Here is a 14,482-nt window from a genome sequence, read left to right as displayed (position 1 = left end):
GCCATGCAAGATGAGTGACTCCCTATACTCCCTGAGAGAGTATAGGGAAACACCACCTACCAAATCGAGATGGGAATATTAAAGATCATTTAAAGAATCGCCACTTTAAAAAAATGGACCAAGACAAAGGAGAGGGTGGATGGGTTACAAGGGGAAATGTAAGTGTAAACTTGGTTCTATATGGATACAGCTTGAAGAGACTATGCCCGCATAGTTTGGGAAAGATAAATGGTAAGAAATCAAGTCTCTTCCTGCAGCTAAAATATACTGAGGTTGTTCTCATGACCAGCTCTACTCGGGCCCTACATGGGTAGAGCTGGCCGTGAGAACCTCCGGGATTTGTCTCGATCCCAGTGCTCCTCAGCTTGGTAGCCTGGGTTTTGTACCTGAGCTAAAAGTGAGGGGTGCATGCGAACTTTCATCGCCTGGTTGTATGGAACCTTGGGCTGCTGGCAGCCTGAGCTTCCATAGAGCTGAGCAGAAGGAGTGCATGGCAGCAAAGAAATTCCCAGTGCACCATGCCCCATAATAATGCATTATGGGATGCAGGAGGACCCAGCCTGCTTTGTCCCCTCACCCTTGCCGTCCCGGATCACTTGCACGCCGGCCATGTGGGTGTGCGATGCAAGTGATCCCCGGAGCGGTGAGGATCATTTGGGGAAAGGTAGGTTGTGTCCTGCCTTCTTCCCGGGCCTGGTGAATTTGGTCGTGAGAATGACCTCATTGTTAATGGTTAATGAATGACCTCATTGTTAACAGCTACTAGAGTAATGGAGTAATGTTAATGGAGTAATGTTAACAGCTACTAGAGTAATAGAGTAATGTTAATGGAGTAACAGCTACTACAGTTCATTGTATTCATGCATGTAGAGAAATCGTGGAGAATTTTGCCTTCAGCGTGATGTATGAGTAAGTTCCTGACAAGGTCACTAACGAACCCCCATTTAAAATATGTAATCTTACTAATTGTCAGGGTCTTACTAATACCAGATAGGTTTCTAGTATCTCATTACCTTTTAAAAAAGTTAACCATGAATAGGTATTGCAAAATGGAGAAGTCATGTGAGGGAACATGTTTCATTACCTGATTGGGACTATTTATCTTGCTGGATAAACTGTCCTTTCAGAAATTCCATATTAATTAGGTCATGGCCAGCTGAAGTAATGAAAAGGCAAAAGTTCCATGTTTTCTCTTGAGAAGTGGCTGTGAAATGTTCCATTTTACATTTATAGTTGTTGTTGTAATATATGGCTCAGATATGAAAATACTCTTCAATGCACCTAATTCCACCCATTTGGAAGGACTTCTGCTGGCACATAAAGAGGTGTCTCCCAAGTTGAGTTTAGCCTCCCCATTTGGTCAGCGCTGTTACTAAATAATACCTGGGTGGAATACTTTGAAACTGCGAATGGCAATTGGGTATTCCTGTGGCAGTTGTTAAACTAATTAAGCACTTGCATAATGAGCAAAGTTGCACTAGTTACACACTCAGACACACTCACTCACTCTGTCACACACTCACTCCCCATCTCACAGACGAGGAGTGTGTGTGAGTTTGAGTGTGTGGGAGTGTGAGTTTGAGTGTGTGGGAGTGTGAGTTTGAGTGTGTGGGAGTGTGAGTTTGAGTGTGTGGGAGTGTGAGCTTGAGTGTGGGAGTGTGAGCGTGTGGGAGTGTGAGCGAGTGAGTGCGCACGTGTGCGTGTGTGTGTGCGAGTGAGCGTGTGCGCGAGTGAGTGTGTGAGAGAGAGAGTGTGTGTGTGTGAGAGAGTGTGTGAGTGAGAGAGAGTGTGTGTGTGTGAGTGAGAGAGAGTGTGAGTGAGTGAGAGAGTGTGTGTGTGAGTGGGGGGGAGGAGGGAGAGAAAAACAGCACAAAGAGGTCAATCTCCTATCCTCTCTGGTGCTGTGGCTCGCTGATGCTGTGTGTGTGAGCACGAGCGTGTGTGAGTGTGAGCACGCGCGAGGGAGTGAGTTTGGGAGAGGAAGGCACGGAGTGTGTGAGAGTTAGTGTGTGGGAGAGGGAGGGAGTGACTGTGTGCCTGTGGGAGAGGGAGTGTGTGTGTGTGCCTGTGTGCCTGTGCCTGCCTGTGGGAGAGGTAGTTTGTGTGTGTGTATGTAAATTTGTGTGTGTGAATTTGTGTGTGAGAGAAAGTGAATGTTAGTGTATGTGTGTGTGTGAGTGTATGTGAGATGAGATTGTGCGTGAGAGAGCTAGTGAGAGAGTGTGTGTGTGTGTGTGTGTGTGTGAGTGAGAGAGAAGGGGGTGTGTGTGAGAGGGAGAGTGAGTGTGTGTGAGGGGGGAGAGGGAAAGAAAAACCAAGCACAGAGGGATCAACCTCCCACCCAACATGGTGCTGCGGCTCCCTGGTGCTGTGTGTGCGTGTGTGAGAGTTAGTGTGTGTGAGAGAGAGTTTGTGTGTATGAGAGAGAGTATATGTGTGTGAATGAGTGTGTGTGCGCGTGTGTGTGTGAGTGAATGTGTGTGAGAAAGGTTGAGTGACTGTGAGTGGGAGGGTGTGTGTGAGTGGGAGGGTGTGTGTGAGTGGGAGAGTGTTTGTGTGTGTGAGAGTGTTTGTGTGTATGAGAGAGAGTGTGTGTGAGAAAGGTTGAGCGAGTGTGTGAGTGTGAGAGAGGGAGCGAGTGTGTGAGTGTGAGAGAGGGAGCGAGTGTGTGAGTGTGAGAGAGGGAGCGAGTGTGTGAGTGTGAGAGAGGGAGCGAGTGTGTGAGTGTGAGAGAGGGAGCGAGTGTGTGAGTGTGAGAGAGGGAGCGAGTGTGTGAGTGTGAGAGAGGGAGCGAGTGTGTGAGTGTGAGAGAGGGAGCGAGTGTGTGAGAGTGAGAGAGGGAGCGAGTGTGTGAGAGTGAGAGAGGGAGCGAGTGTGTGAGAGTGAGAGAGGGAGCGAGTGTGTGAGAGTGAGAGAGGGAGCGAGGGGGGACTGTGTGTGTGAGAGAGGGAGCGAGGGGGGACTGTGTGTGTGTGAGAGAGAGATTGTGGGGGGACTGTGTGTGTGTGTGTGAGAGAGAGTGCGGGACTGTGTGTGTGAGAGAGAGAATGCGGGATTGTGTGTGTGAGAGAGAGTGTAGGACTGTGTGTGAGAGAGTGAGAGTGCGGGACTGTGTGTGTGTGAGAGAGCGCGAGATCGCGGGACTATGTGTGTGTGTTAGAGAGTGCGGGACTGTGCGTGTGTGTGTGTTAGAGAGTGCGGGACTGTGCGTGTGTGTGTGAGAGAGAGTGCGGGACTGTGCGTGTGTGTGTGTGTGTGTGTGAGAGAGAGAGAGAGGGCGGGACTGTGTGTCTTTGAGAGACAGAGAGTACGGGACTGTGTTTGTGTGTGAGAGAGAATGCCGGATTGTGTGTATGAGAGAGAGAGTGAGACTGTGTGTGTGTGTGTGTGTGTGAGAGAGAGAGAGAGAGAGAGAGAGAGAGAGGGACTGTGTGTGAGAGAGAGAGAGACTGAGGGACTGTGTGTGTGAGAGAGAGAGACTGAGGGGCTCTGTGTGTGAGTGAGAGAGAGAGTGAGGGACTGTTTGTGTGTGTGAGAGAGAGAGTGAGGGACTGTGTGTGTGTATGTGTGAGAGAGAGAGAGAGAGAGAGAGGGACTATGTGTGTGTTAGAGAGAGTGTGAGGGACTCTGTGTGTGAGAGAGAGAGATTGAGGGACTGTGTGTGTGTGTGTGAGAGAGAGAGAGAGAGTGAGGGACTGTGTGTGAGAGAGTGAGTGAGTGAGTGGGGGACTGTGTGTGTGTGAGAGAGCGAGTGAGGGACTGTGTGTGTGTGTGAGAGAGCGAGTGAGGGACTGTGTGTGTGTGTGAGAGAGCGAGTGAGGGACTGTGTTTGTGTGTGTGTGTGAGAGAGAGAGAGTGAGGGACTGTGTTTGTGTGTGAGAGAGAGAGAGTGAGGGACTGTGTGTGTGTGAGAGAGAGAGAGGGAGGAACTGTGTGAGAGAGAGTGAGTGAGTGGGGGACTGTGTGTGTGAGAGAGTGCGGGGCTGTGTGTGTCTGTGAGAGAGAGAGAGAGTGCGGGACTATGTGTGTGTGTGTGAGAGAGAGAGAGAGAGAGTGCGGGACTGTGTGTGTGTGAGAGAGAGAGAGTGCGGCACTGTGTGTGTGTGAGAGGGACTGTGTGTGTGAGAGAGAGTGAGGGACTGTGTGTGAGAAAGAGAGTGAGGGACGTTGTATGTTTGTGAGGGAGAGATAGTGAGGGACTCTGTGTGTGAGAGAGAGAGAGTGTGTGCGGGACTGTGCGTTTGTTTGTGTGTGAGAGTGTGGGACTGTGTGTGTGTGAGAGTGCAGGACTGTGTTTGTGTGTGTGAGAGTGCGGGACTGTGTGTGCGTGAGAGAGAGCTGAATTGCGTGCGTGAGAGAGCGAGCGCGGGACTGTGCGTGTGTGAGAGAGCGAGCACGGGACTGTGCGTGTGTGAGAGAGCGAGAGCGGGACTGTGTGTGAGAGAGCGAGAGCGGCATTGTACGTGCGTGAGAGAGAGAGCGGGACTGCGTGCATGAGAGAGAGAGCGGGACTGTGCGTGCGTGAGAGAGAGAGCGGGAGTGTGCGTGAGAGAGAGAGAGCGCGGGACTCTGCGTGCGTGAGAGAGAGAGAGCGCGGGACTGTGTGTGCATGAGAGAGAGAGAGCGGGGGACTGTGCGTGAGTGAGAGAGCGTGCGGGACTGTGCGTGGGTGAGAGAGAGAGCGCGCGCGGGACTCTGTGCTATGTGAGAGAGAGAGTGCGGGACTCTGTGTGTGTGTGAGAGTGAGAGAGTGCGGGACTGTGTGTGGGTGTGTGAGAGAGAGGGAATGTGTGTGTGAGAGGGACTGTGTGTGTGTGTGAGGGACTGTGTGTTTGAGAGAGAGAGTGAGGGACTGTATGTGAGAGAGGGACTGTGGGTGTGAGGGACTGTGTGTGTGAGAGAGTGCAGGACTGTGTGTGAGTGCGGGACTGTGTGTGTGAGAGAGAGAGTGAGTGCGGGACTGTGTGTGTGTGAGAGAGAGTGAGTGCGGAACTGTGTGTGAGAAAGTGCGGGGAGATTGTGTGTGAGTGCGGGACACTGTGTGTGTGAGAGAGATAATGCGGGATTGTGTGTGTGACAGAGAGTGCGGGACTGTGTGTGTGTGTGTGAGAGAGAGAGAGAGAGAGTGCGGGACTTCATGTGTGAGAAAGAGAGAGCGTTACTGTGCGTGTGTGTGCATGAGAAAGAGTGCGGGACTGTGCGTGTGTGTGTGAGAGAGTGAGTGCGGGACTGTGTGTGTGTGTGTGTGTGTGTGTGTGAGAGAGAGAGAGAGAGAAAGTGCGGGACTGTGTGTTTGTGTGTGTGTGTGTGAGAGTGCGGGACTGTGTGTGTGTGAGAGTGCGGGACTCTGTGTGTGTGTGTGTGAGAGAGAGAGCCTGCGGGAGTGCGGGACTCTGTGTGTGTGAGAGGAGAGAGTGCGGGACTCTGTGTGTGTGAGAGGAGAGAGTGCGGGACTCTGTGTGTGTGAGAGGAGAGAGTGCGGGACTCTGTGTGTGTGAGAGGAGAGAGTGCGGGACTCTGTGTGTGTGAGAGGGACTGTGTGTGTGTGTGTGTGTGAGAGAGAGTGAGGGACTGTGTGTGTGAGAGAGTGAGGGACAGTGTGTGTGTGTGAGAGCGAGTGAGAGACTATGTGTGAGTGTGTGTGAGAGAGAGCGAGTGAGAGACTGTGTGTGTGTGTGTGTGAGAGCGAGTGAGGGACTGTGTGTGTGTGTGTGTGAGAGAGAGAGAGAGAGCGAGTGAGGGACTGTGTTTGTGTGTGTGTGAGAGAGCGAGCGAGTGAGGGACTGTGTTTGTGTGTGTGTGAGAGAGAGAGCGAGTGAGGGACTGTGTTTGTGTGTGTGAGAGAGAGAGAGAGTGAGGGACTGTGTTTGTGTGTGTGTGAGAGAGAGAGTGAGGGACTGTGTTTGTGTGTGTGTGAGAGAGAGAGTGAGGGACTGTGTGTGTGAGAGAGAGAGAGAGTGAGGGACTGTGTGTGTGAGAGAGAGACAGTGAGGGACTGTGTGTGAGAGACAGTGAGGGACAGTGTGTGAGAGCGAGTGAGGGACAGTGTGTGTGTGTGTGAGAGCGAGTGAGGGAGGGACAGTGTGTGTGTGTGTGAGAGCGAGTGAGGGACTCTGTGTGTGTGTGTGTGTGAGAGCGAGTGAGGGACTGTGTGTGTGTGTGAGAGAGAGAGAGAGTGAGGAACTGTGTGTGAGAGTGAGTGAGTGAGTGGGGGACTGTGTTTGAGAGAGTGCGGGGCTACGTGTGTGTGTGAGAGAAAGAGAGTGCGGGACTGCGTGTGTGTGTGTGAGAGAGTGTGCAGGACTGCCTGTGTGTGTGAGAGTTAGAGAGTGCGGGAAGGCGTGTGTGTGTGTGAGAGAGAGCGGGACCGAGTGTGTGTGTGTGAGAGAGAGAGAGAGAGAGGGACTGCTCGTGTGTGTGTGAGAGAGAGAGAGTGCGGGACTGTGTGTGTGAGAGAGAGAGAGTGCGGGACTGTGTGTGTGAGAGAGAGAGAGTGCGGGACTGTGCGTGTGTGAGAGAGAGAGAGCGGGACTGTGCGTGAGAGAGAGAGAGCGGGACTGTGCGTGAGAGAGAGAGAGCGGGAGTGTGCGTGAGAGAGAGAGCGCGGGACTCTGCGTGCGTGAGAGAGAGAGAGCGCGGGGCTGTGCGTGCATGAGAGAGAGCGAGAGCGGGGGACTGTGCGTGAGTGAGAGAGCGTGCGGGACTGTGCGTGGGTGAGAGAGAGAGCGCGCGGGGGACTCTGTGCTATGTGAGAGAGAGAGTGCGGGACTCTGTGTGTGTGTGAGAGTGAGAGAGTGCGGGACTGTGTGTGTGTGTGTGTGTGTGTGAGATAGTGAGGGACTGTGTGTGTGAGGGACTGTGTGTGTGTGTGAGGGACTGTGTGTTTGAGAGAGAGAGTGAGGGACTGTATGTGAGAGAGGGACTGTGTGGGTGTGAGGGACTGTGTGTGTGAGAGAGTGCAGGACTGTGTGTGAGTGCGGGACTGTGTGAGAGAGAGAGAGTGAGTGCGGGACTGTGTGTGTGTGAGAGAGAGTGAGTGCGGAACTGTGTGTGAGAAAGTGCGGGGAGATTGTGTGTGAGTGCGGGACACTGTGTGTGTGAGAGAGATAATGCGGGATTGTGTGTGTGACAGAGAGTGCGGGACTGTGTGTGTGTGTGTGAGAGAGAGAGAGAGTGCGGGACTTCATGTGTGAGAAAGAGAGAGAGCGTTACTGTGCGTGTGTGTGCATGAGAAAGAGTGCGGGACTGTGCGTGTGTGTGTGAGAGAGTGAGTGCGGGACTGTGTGTGTGTGAGAGAGAGAGAGAGAGAGAAAGTGCGGGACTGTGTGTTTGTGTGTGTGTGTGTGAGAGTGCGGGACTGTGTGTGTGTGAGAGTGCGGGACTCTGTGTGTGTGTGTGTGAGAGAGAGAGAGAGACTGCGGGAGTGTGTGTGTGTGTGTGAGAGAGAGTGCGGGTCTGTGTGTGTGAGAGGGACTGTGTGTCTGTGAGGGACTGTATGTGTGTGTGTTTGTGTGTGTGTGTGAGAGAGTGAGGGACTGTGTGTGAGAGAGAGTGAGGGACAGTGTGTGTGTGTGAGAGCGAGTGAGAGACTGTGTGTGTGTGTGTGAGAGAGAGAGCGAGTGAGAGACTGTGTGTGTGTGAGAGCGAGTGAGAGACTGTGTGTGTGTGATTGTGTGTGTGTGAGAGCGAGTGAGGGACTCTGTGTGTGTGTGAGAGAGCGAGTGAGGGACTGTGTGTGTGTGAGAGAGAGAGAGAGAGTGAGGGACTCTGTGTGTGTGTGTGTGTGAGAGAGAGAGAGAGAGCGAGTGAGGGACTGTGTGTGTGTGTGAGAGCGAGTGAGGGACTGTGTGTGTGTGTGTGTGAGAGCGAGCGAGCGAGTGAGGGACTGTGTTTGTGTGTGTGTGAGAGAGAGAGCGAGTGAGGGACTGTGTTTGTGTGTGTGTGAGAGAGAGAGTGAGGGACTGTGTGTGAGAGAGAGAGTGAGGGACTGTGCGTGAGAGAGAGAGCGGCATTGTGCGTGAGAGAGAGAGCGGGACTGCGTGCGTGAGAGAGAGAGCGGGACTGCGTGCGTGAGAGAGAGAGCGGGACTGCGTGCGTGAGAGAGAGAGCGGGACTGTGCGTGAGAGAGAGAGCGGGAGTGTGCGTGAGAGAGAGAGCGCGGGACTCTGCGTGCGTGAGAGAGAGAGCGAGCGCGGGACTGTGTGCATGAGAGAGAGAGCGGGGGACTGTGCGTGAGTGAGAGAGCGTGCGGGACTGTGCGTGGGTGAGAGAGAGAGCGCGCGCGGGACTCTGTGTGTGTGAGAGTGAGAGAGTGCGGGACTCTGTGTGTGTGAGAGTGAGAGAGTGCGGGACTGTGTGTGTGTGTGAGAGAGAGTGAGGGAATGTGTGTGTGAGAGGGACTGTGTGTGTGTGTGAGGGACTGTGTGTTTAAGAGAGAGAGTGAGGGACTGTATGTGAGAGAGGGACTGTGTGGGTGTGAGGGACTGTGTGTGTGAGAGAGTGCAGGACTGTGTGTGAGTGCGGGACTGTGTGTGTGTGAGAGAGAGTGAGTGCGGGACTGTGTGTGTGTGAGAGAGAGTGAGTGCGGAACTGTGTGTGAGAAAGTGCGGGGAGATTGTGTGTGAGTGCGGGACACTGTGTGTGTGAGAGAGATAATGCGGGATTGTGTGTGTGACAGAGAGTGCGGGACTGTGTGTGTGTGTGTGAGAGAGAGAGAGTGCGGGACTTCATGTGTGAGAAAGAGAGAGCGTTACTGTGCGTGTGTGTGCATGAGAAAGAGTGCGGGACTGTGCGTGTGTGTGTGAGAGAGTGAGTGCGGGACTGTGTGTGTGTGTGAGAGAGATAGAAAGTGCGGGACTGTGTGTTTGTGTGTGTGTGTGAGAGTGCGGGACTGTGTGTGTGTGAGAGTGCGGGACTCTCTGTGTGTGTGTGTGAGAGAGAGAGAGACTGCGGGAGTGTGTGTGTGTGTGAGAGAGAGAGAGTGCGGGACTGTTTGTGTGAGAGGAGAGAGTGCGGGTCTGTGTGTGTGAGAGAGAGTGCGGGTCTGTGTGTGTGAGAGGGACTGTGTGTCTGTGAGGGACTGTGTGTGTGTGTGTGTGTGAGAGAGTGAGGGACTGTGTGTGAGAGAGAGTGAGGGACAGTGTGTGTGTGTGAGAGCGAGTGAGAGACTGTGTGTGTGTGTGTGAGAGCGAGTGAGAGACTCTGTGTGTGTGTGTGAGAGCGAGTGAGAGACTGTGTGTGTGTGTGTGTGTGTGTGAGAGCGAGTGAGGGACTCTGTGTGTGTGTGAGAGCGAGTGAGGGACTCTGTGTGTGTGTGAGAGAGAGAGAGTGTGAGGGACTGTGTGTGTGTGTGTGTGTGTGTGTGAGAGAGAGCGAGTGAGGGACTGTGTGTGTGTGTGTGTGTGTGTGTGTGTGAGAGCGAGTGAGGGACTGTGTGTGTGTGTGTGTGTGAGAGCGAGTGAGGGACTGTGTGTGTGTGTGTGAGAGAGAGCGAGTGAGGGACTGTGTTTGTGTGTGTGTGTGTGAGAGAGAGAGAGTGAGTGAGGGACTGTGTTTGTGTGTGTGTGAGAGAGAGAGTGAGGGACTCTGTGTGTGTGTGAGAGAGAGTGAGGGACTCTGTGTGTGTGTGAGAGAGCGAGTGAGGGACTCTGTGTGTGTGTGAGAGCGAGTGAGGGACTCTGTGTGTGTGTGAGAGCGAGTGAGGGACTCTGTGTGTGTGTGAGAGCGAGTGAGGGACTCTGTGTGTGTGTGAGAGCGAGTGAGGGACTGTGTGTGTGTGTGAGAGAGAGAGTGAGTGAGGAACTTTGTGTGAGAGTGAGTGAGTGGGGGACTGTGTTTGAGAGAGTGCGGGGCTACGTGTGTGTGTGAGAGAAAGAGAGTGCGGGACTGCGTGTGTGTGAGAGAGAGAGTGTGCAGGACTGCCTGTGTGTGTGAGAGTTAGAGAGTGCGGGAACGCGCGTGTGTGTGAGAGAGAGCGGGACCGAGTGTGTGTGTGTGAGAGAGAGAGAGCGAGAGCGGGACTGCTCGTGTGTGTGAGAGAGAGTGCGGGACTGTGTGTGTGAGAGAGAGAGTGCAGGACTCTGTGTCTGTGTGTGTGAGAGAGAGAGAGTGCGGGACTTTGTGTGTGTGTGTGTGTGTGAGAGAGAGAGAGAGAGAGAATGCGGGACTCTGTGTGTGTGTGTGTGTGTGTGTGTGAGAGAGAGAGAGAGAGAGCGGGACTGTGTGTCTGTGAGGGACTGTGTGTGTGAGAGGGACTGTGTGTGCGTGAGAGAGAGCGAGGGACTGTGTGTGCGTGAGAGAGAGCGCGGGGCTGTGCATGCGTGAGAGAGAGCGCGGGACTGTGCATGTGTGAGAGAGCGCGGGACTGTGCGTGAGAGAGGGGACTGTGCGTGCGTGGTAGAGAGAGAGAGCGCGCGCGGGACTGTGGGTGCATGGGTGAGAGAGAGAGCGTGCGGGACTCTGTGTGTGTGTGTGTGTGTGAGAGAGAGAGAGTGCGGGACTCTGTGTGTGTGTGAGTGAGAGAGAGAGTGAGGGACTGTGCATGTGTGAGAGGGACCGTGTGTGTGTGAGGGACTGTGTGTGTGAGAGAGAGAGAGAGGGACTGTGTGGGTGTGAGGGACTCTGTGTGTGAGAGAGTGCGGGACTGTGTGTGTGTGTGTGAGAGAGAGTGAGTGCGGGACTGTGTGTGTGAGTGAGTGAGTGCGGAACTGTGTGTGAGAGAGTGCGGGGAGAGTGTATGTGTGTGTGTGAGAGAGAGAATGCGGGAGTGTGTGTGTGAGAGAGAATGTGGGACTGTGTGTGCGTGAGAGAGAGAGTGTGGGACTGTGTTTGTGTGTGTGTGTGTGTGAGAGAGTGCGGGACTTCGTGTGTGAGAGAGAAAGAGAGCGGAACTGTGCGTGTGTGTGAGAGAGAGAGTGCGGGAATGTGCGTGTGTGTAAGAGAGAGAGAGCGGGACTGCGCGTGCGTGAGAGTGAGCGCTGGATTGCGCTGGGTGAGAGAGAGCGCTGGACTGCGCGTGGGTGAGAGAGCGCGGGACTGCGCGTGCGTGAGAGAGAGAGCGTGTGGGACTGCGCTTTCGTGAGAGAGAGAGAGAGCGGGACTGTACGTGCGTGAGAGAGAGAGAGTGGGACTGCGCGTACGTGAGACAGAGAGAGTGTGGGACTGCGCGTGCGTGAGAGAGAGAGCGCGGGAGTGTGTGTGCGTGTGAGAGAGAGTGAGCGCGGGAGTGTGCGTGCATGAGAGAGAGAGAGCGCGGGCGTGTGTGTGCGTGTGAGAGAGAGTGCGGGACTGTGTGTGCGTGTGAGAGGGAGTGAGTGTCAGAGAGAGTGAGTGTGGGAGTGTGTGTGTGCGTGTGAGAGAGAGAGTGCGGGACTGTGTTTGTGTGCGAGAGAGAGTGTGGGACTGTGTTTGTGTGTGTGAGAGAGTGAGTGCGGGATTGTGTGTGTGTGTGTGTGAGATAGAGAGGATGCGGGACTGTATATGTGTGTGTGAGAGAGAGCGGGACTGTTTGTGTGAGAGAGAGAGTACGGAACTGTGTGTGTGAGAGGAGAGAGTGTGGGACTGTGTGTGTGTGAGAGAGTGGGACTGTTTGTGTGTGTGAGAGAGAGTGTGCGGGATTGTGTGTGTGTGTGTGAGAGAGAGAGAGAGAGAGGGTGCGGGACTGTGTGTATGTGAGATAGAGAGAGCGGGACTCTGTGTGTGTCTGTGTGAGAGAGCGTGCGGGACTGTGTGTGAGAGAGAGGGTGAGTGCGGGTCTGTGTGTGAAAGAGAGAGTGAGCGTGGGACTGTGTGTGAGAAAGAGAGAGTGCGAGATCGCGGGACTGTGTGTGTGAGAGAGAGAGTGTGGGACTGTGTGTGTGTGAAAGAGCGAGAGCGCAGGACTGTGCGTGTGTGTGTGTGAGAGAGTCCGGGACTCTGTGTGTGTGTGTGTGTGTGTGTGAGAGAGAGAGTGTGGGACTGTGTGTGTGAGAGAGAGAGAGAGCGAGGTACTGTGTGTGTGTGAGAGAGAGAGAGAGCGGGACTGTGCATGAGTGAGAGAGCGTGGGACTGTGTGTGTGTGAGAGAGCGCGGGACTGTGCATGCGTGAGAGAGAGTGGGACAGTTAGTGCGTGAGAGAAAGAGCGCGGGACTGTGCGTGAGAGAGAGAGAGCGGCACTGTGCGTGCGTGAGAGAAAGCGCGGCACTGTGTGTGCGTGAGACAGCGCAGGACTGTGCGTGAGAGAGAGAGCGTGGCACTGTGCGTGAGAGAGAGAGCGTGGGACTGTGCGTGTGAGAGAGAGCGCGGGACAGTGCGTGCGTTCGAGTGAGCGCGGGACTGCGCTTGCGTGAGAGAGAGAGCGCGGGACTGCGCTTGCGTGAGAGAGTGAGCGCGGGACTGCGCTTGCGTGAGAGAGAGTGAGCGCGGGACTGCGCTTGCGTGAGAGAGAGTGAGCGCGGGACTGTGCATGCGTGAGAGAGAGTGCGGGACTGCGCGTGTGGGAGAGTGAGTGAGGGATTGCGCTGGGTGAGAGAGAGCGCTGGACTGCGCGTGGGTGAGAGAGAGCGCGGGATTGCGCTGGGTGAGAGAGAGCGCTGGAAAGCGTGGGTGAGAGAGAGCGCGGGACTGCACGTGCGTGAGAGAGAGAGCGCGGAACTGCGCGTACGTGAGACAGAGAGAGTGTGGGACTGTGCATGCGTGAGAGAGAGCGGGACAGTGAGTGCGTGAGAGAAAGAGCGCGGGACTGTGCGTGCGTGAGAGAGAGAGAGCGGCACTGTGTGTTCGTGAGACAGCGCAGGACTGTGCGTGAGAGAGAGCGCGGGACTGTGCGTGAGAGAGAGAGCGTGGGACTGTGCGTGAGAGAGAGCGCGTGGGACAGTGCGTGCGTTCGAGTGAGCGCATGACTGCGCTTGCGTGAGAGAGAGAGAGCGGGACTGCGCTTGCGTGAGAGAGAGAGCGCGGGACTGCGCTTGAGTGAGAGAGAGTGAGCGCGGGACTGCGCATGCGTGAGAGTGAGCGCGGGATTGCGCTGGGTGAGAGAGAGCGCTGGACTGCGTGTGGGTGAGAGAGAGCGCGGGACTGCGCGTGCGTGAGAGAGAGAGCGGGCGTGTGTGTGCGTGTGTGAGAGAGAGAGTGCGGGACTGCGCTTGCGGGAGAGTGAGCGCGGGATTGCGCTGGGTGAGAGAGCGCTGGACTGCGCGTGGGTGAGAGAGAGAGCGCGGGATTGCTCTGGGTGAGAGAAAGCGCTGGAAAGCGTGGGTGAGAGAGAGCGCGGGACTGCACGTGCGTGAGAGAGAGAGCGCGGAACTGCGCGTGCGTGAGAGAGAGAGCGCGGGCGTGTGTGTGCGTGTGTGTGAGAGAGAGTGCTGGACTGTGTGTGTGTGTGAGAGAGAGTGAGTGCGGGACTGTGTGTGCGTGTGAGACAGAGTGAGCGCGGGAGTGTGCGTGCATGAGAGAGAGAGAGCGCGGGCGTGTGTGTGCGTGTGAGAGAGAGAGTGCGGGACTGTGTGTGCGTGTGAGAGGGAGTGAGTGTCAGAGAGAGTGAGTGTGGGAGTGTGTGTGTGTGTGAGAGAGAGTGTGTGGGACTGTGTTTGTGTGTGTGAGAGAGTGCGGGACTGTGTTTGTGTGCGAGAGAGAGTGCAGGACTGTGTTTGTGTGTGTGAGAGAGAGCGGGATTGTGTGTGTGTGTGAGAGAGAGAGGATGCGGGACTGTGTGTGTGAGAGAGAGAGCGGGACTGTGTGTGTGAGAGGAGAGAGTGTGGGACTGTGTGTGTGAGAGGAGAGAGTGTGGGACTGTGTGTGTGTGAGAGAGAGTGCGGGACTGTTTGTGTGTGTGAGAGAGAGTGTGCGGGATTGTGTGTGTGTGTGTGTGTGAGAGAGAGAGGGTGCGGGACTGTGTGTATGTGAGATAGAGAGAGCGGGACTGTGTGTGTGTGAGAGAGAGTGTGGGACTTCGTGTGTGTGTGAGAGAGAGTGAGACTGTGCGTGTGTGTGTGAGAGAGAGAGTGCGGGACTGTGCGTGTGTGTGTGTGTGAGAGAGAGTGTGGGACTGTGTGTGTGTTGGGAGAGTGTGGGACTGTGCGTGTGTGTGTATGAGAGAGTGCGGGACTGTTTGTGTGTGTGTGTTATAGAGAAAGTGCGGGACTGTGTGTGTGAGAGAGAGTGTGGGACTGTGTGTGTGTGTGAGAGAGAGAGACTGTGGGACTGTGTGTGTGTGTGAGAGAGAGAGAGTGCGGGACTGTGCGCGTTTGTGTGTGTTAGAGAGAGAGTGCGGGACTGTATGTGTGAGAGAGAGTGAGTGCGGGACTGTATGTGTTAGAGAGAGAGTGTGGGACTGTGCGTGTGTGTTAGAGAGAGAGTGCGGGACTGTGTATGTGTGTGAGAGAGAGAGTGCGGGACTCTGTGTGTGTGTGAGAGAGAGTGTGGGACTGTGTGTGTTTGTGAGAGAGAAAGTGCGGGACTGTGTGTGTTTGTGAGAGAGAAAGTGCGGGACTGTGTGTGTTTGTG

At 54.9% G+C, this 14,482-nt stretch overlaps 1 protein-coding gene across 6 annotated transcripts in view; it reads left to right on the top strand.

Annotated features, from left to right (window-relative positions):
• Nucleotides 1-14,482, top strand: part of GOLGA5 (golgin A5) — a 60,473-nt gene that overhangs the window by 24,124 nt on the left and 21,867 nt on the right. The gene's annotated exons all lie outside the window — the stretch shown is intronic.

Source organism: Hemicordylus capensis, chromosome 1, assembly GCF_027244095.1.
Source record: "Hemicordylus capensis ecotype Gifberg chromosome 1, rHemCap1.1.pri, whole genome shotgun sequence".
In the NCBI taxonomy this organism is placed as follows: Eukaryota; Metazoa; Chordata; class Lepidosauria; order Squamata; family Cordylidae; genus Hemicordylus; species Hemicordylus capensis.
This window is presented reverse-complemented; position numbering and strand designations above follow the sequence as displayed.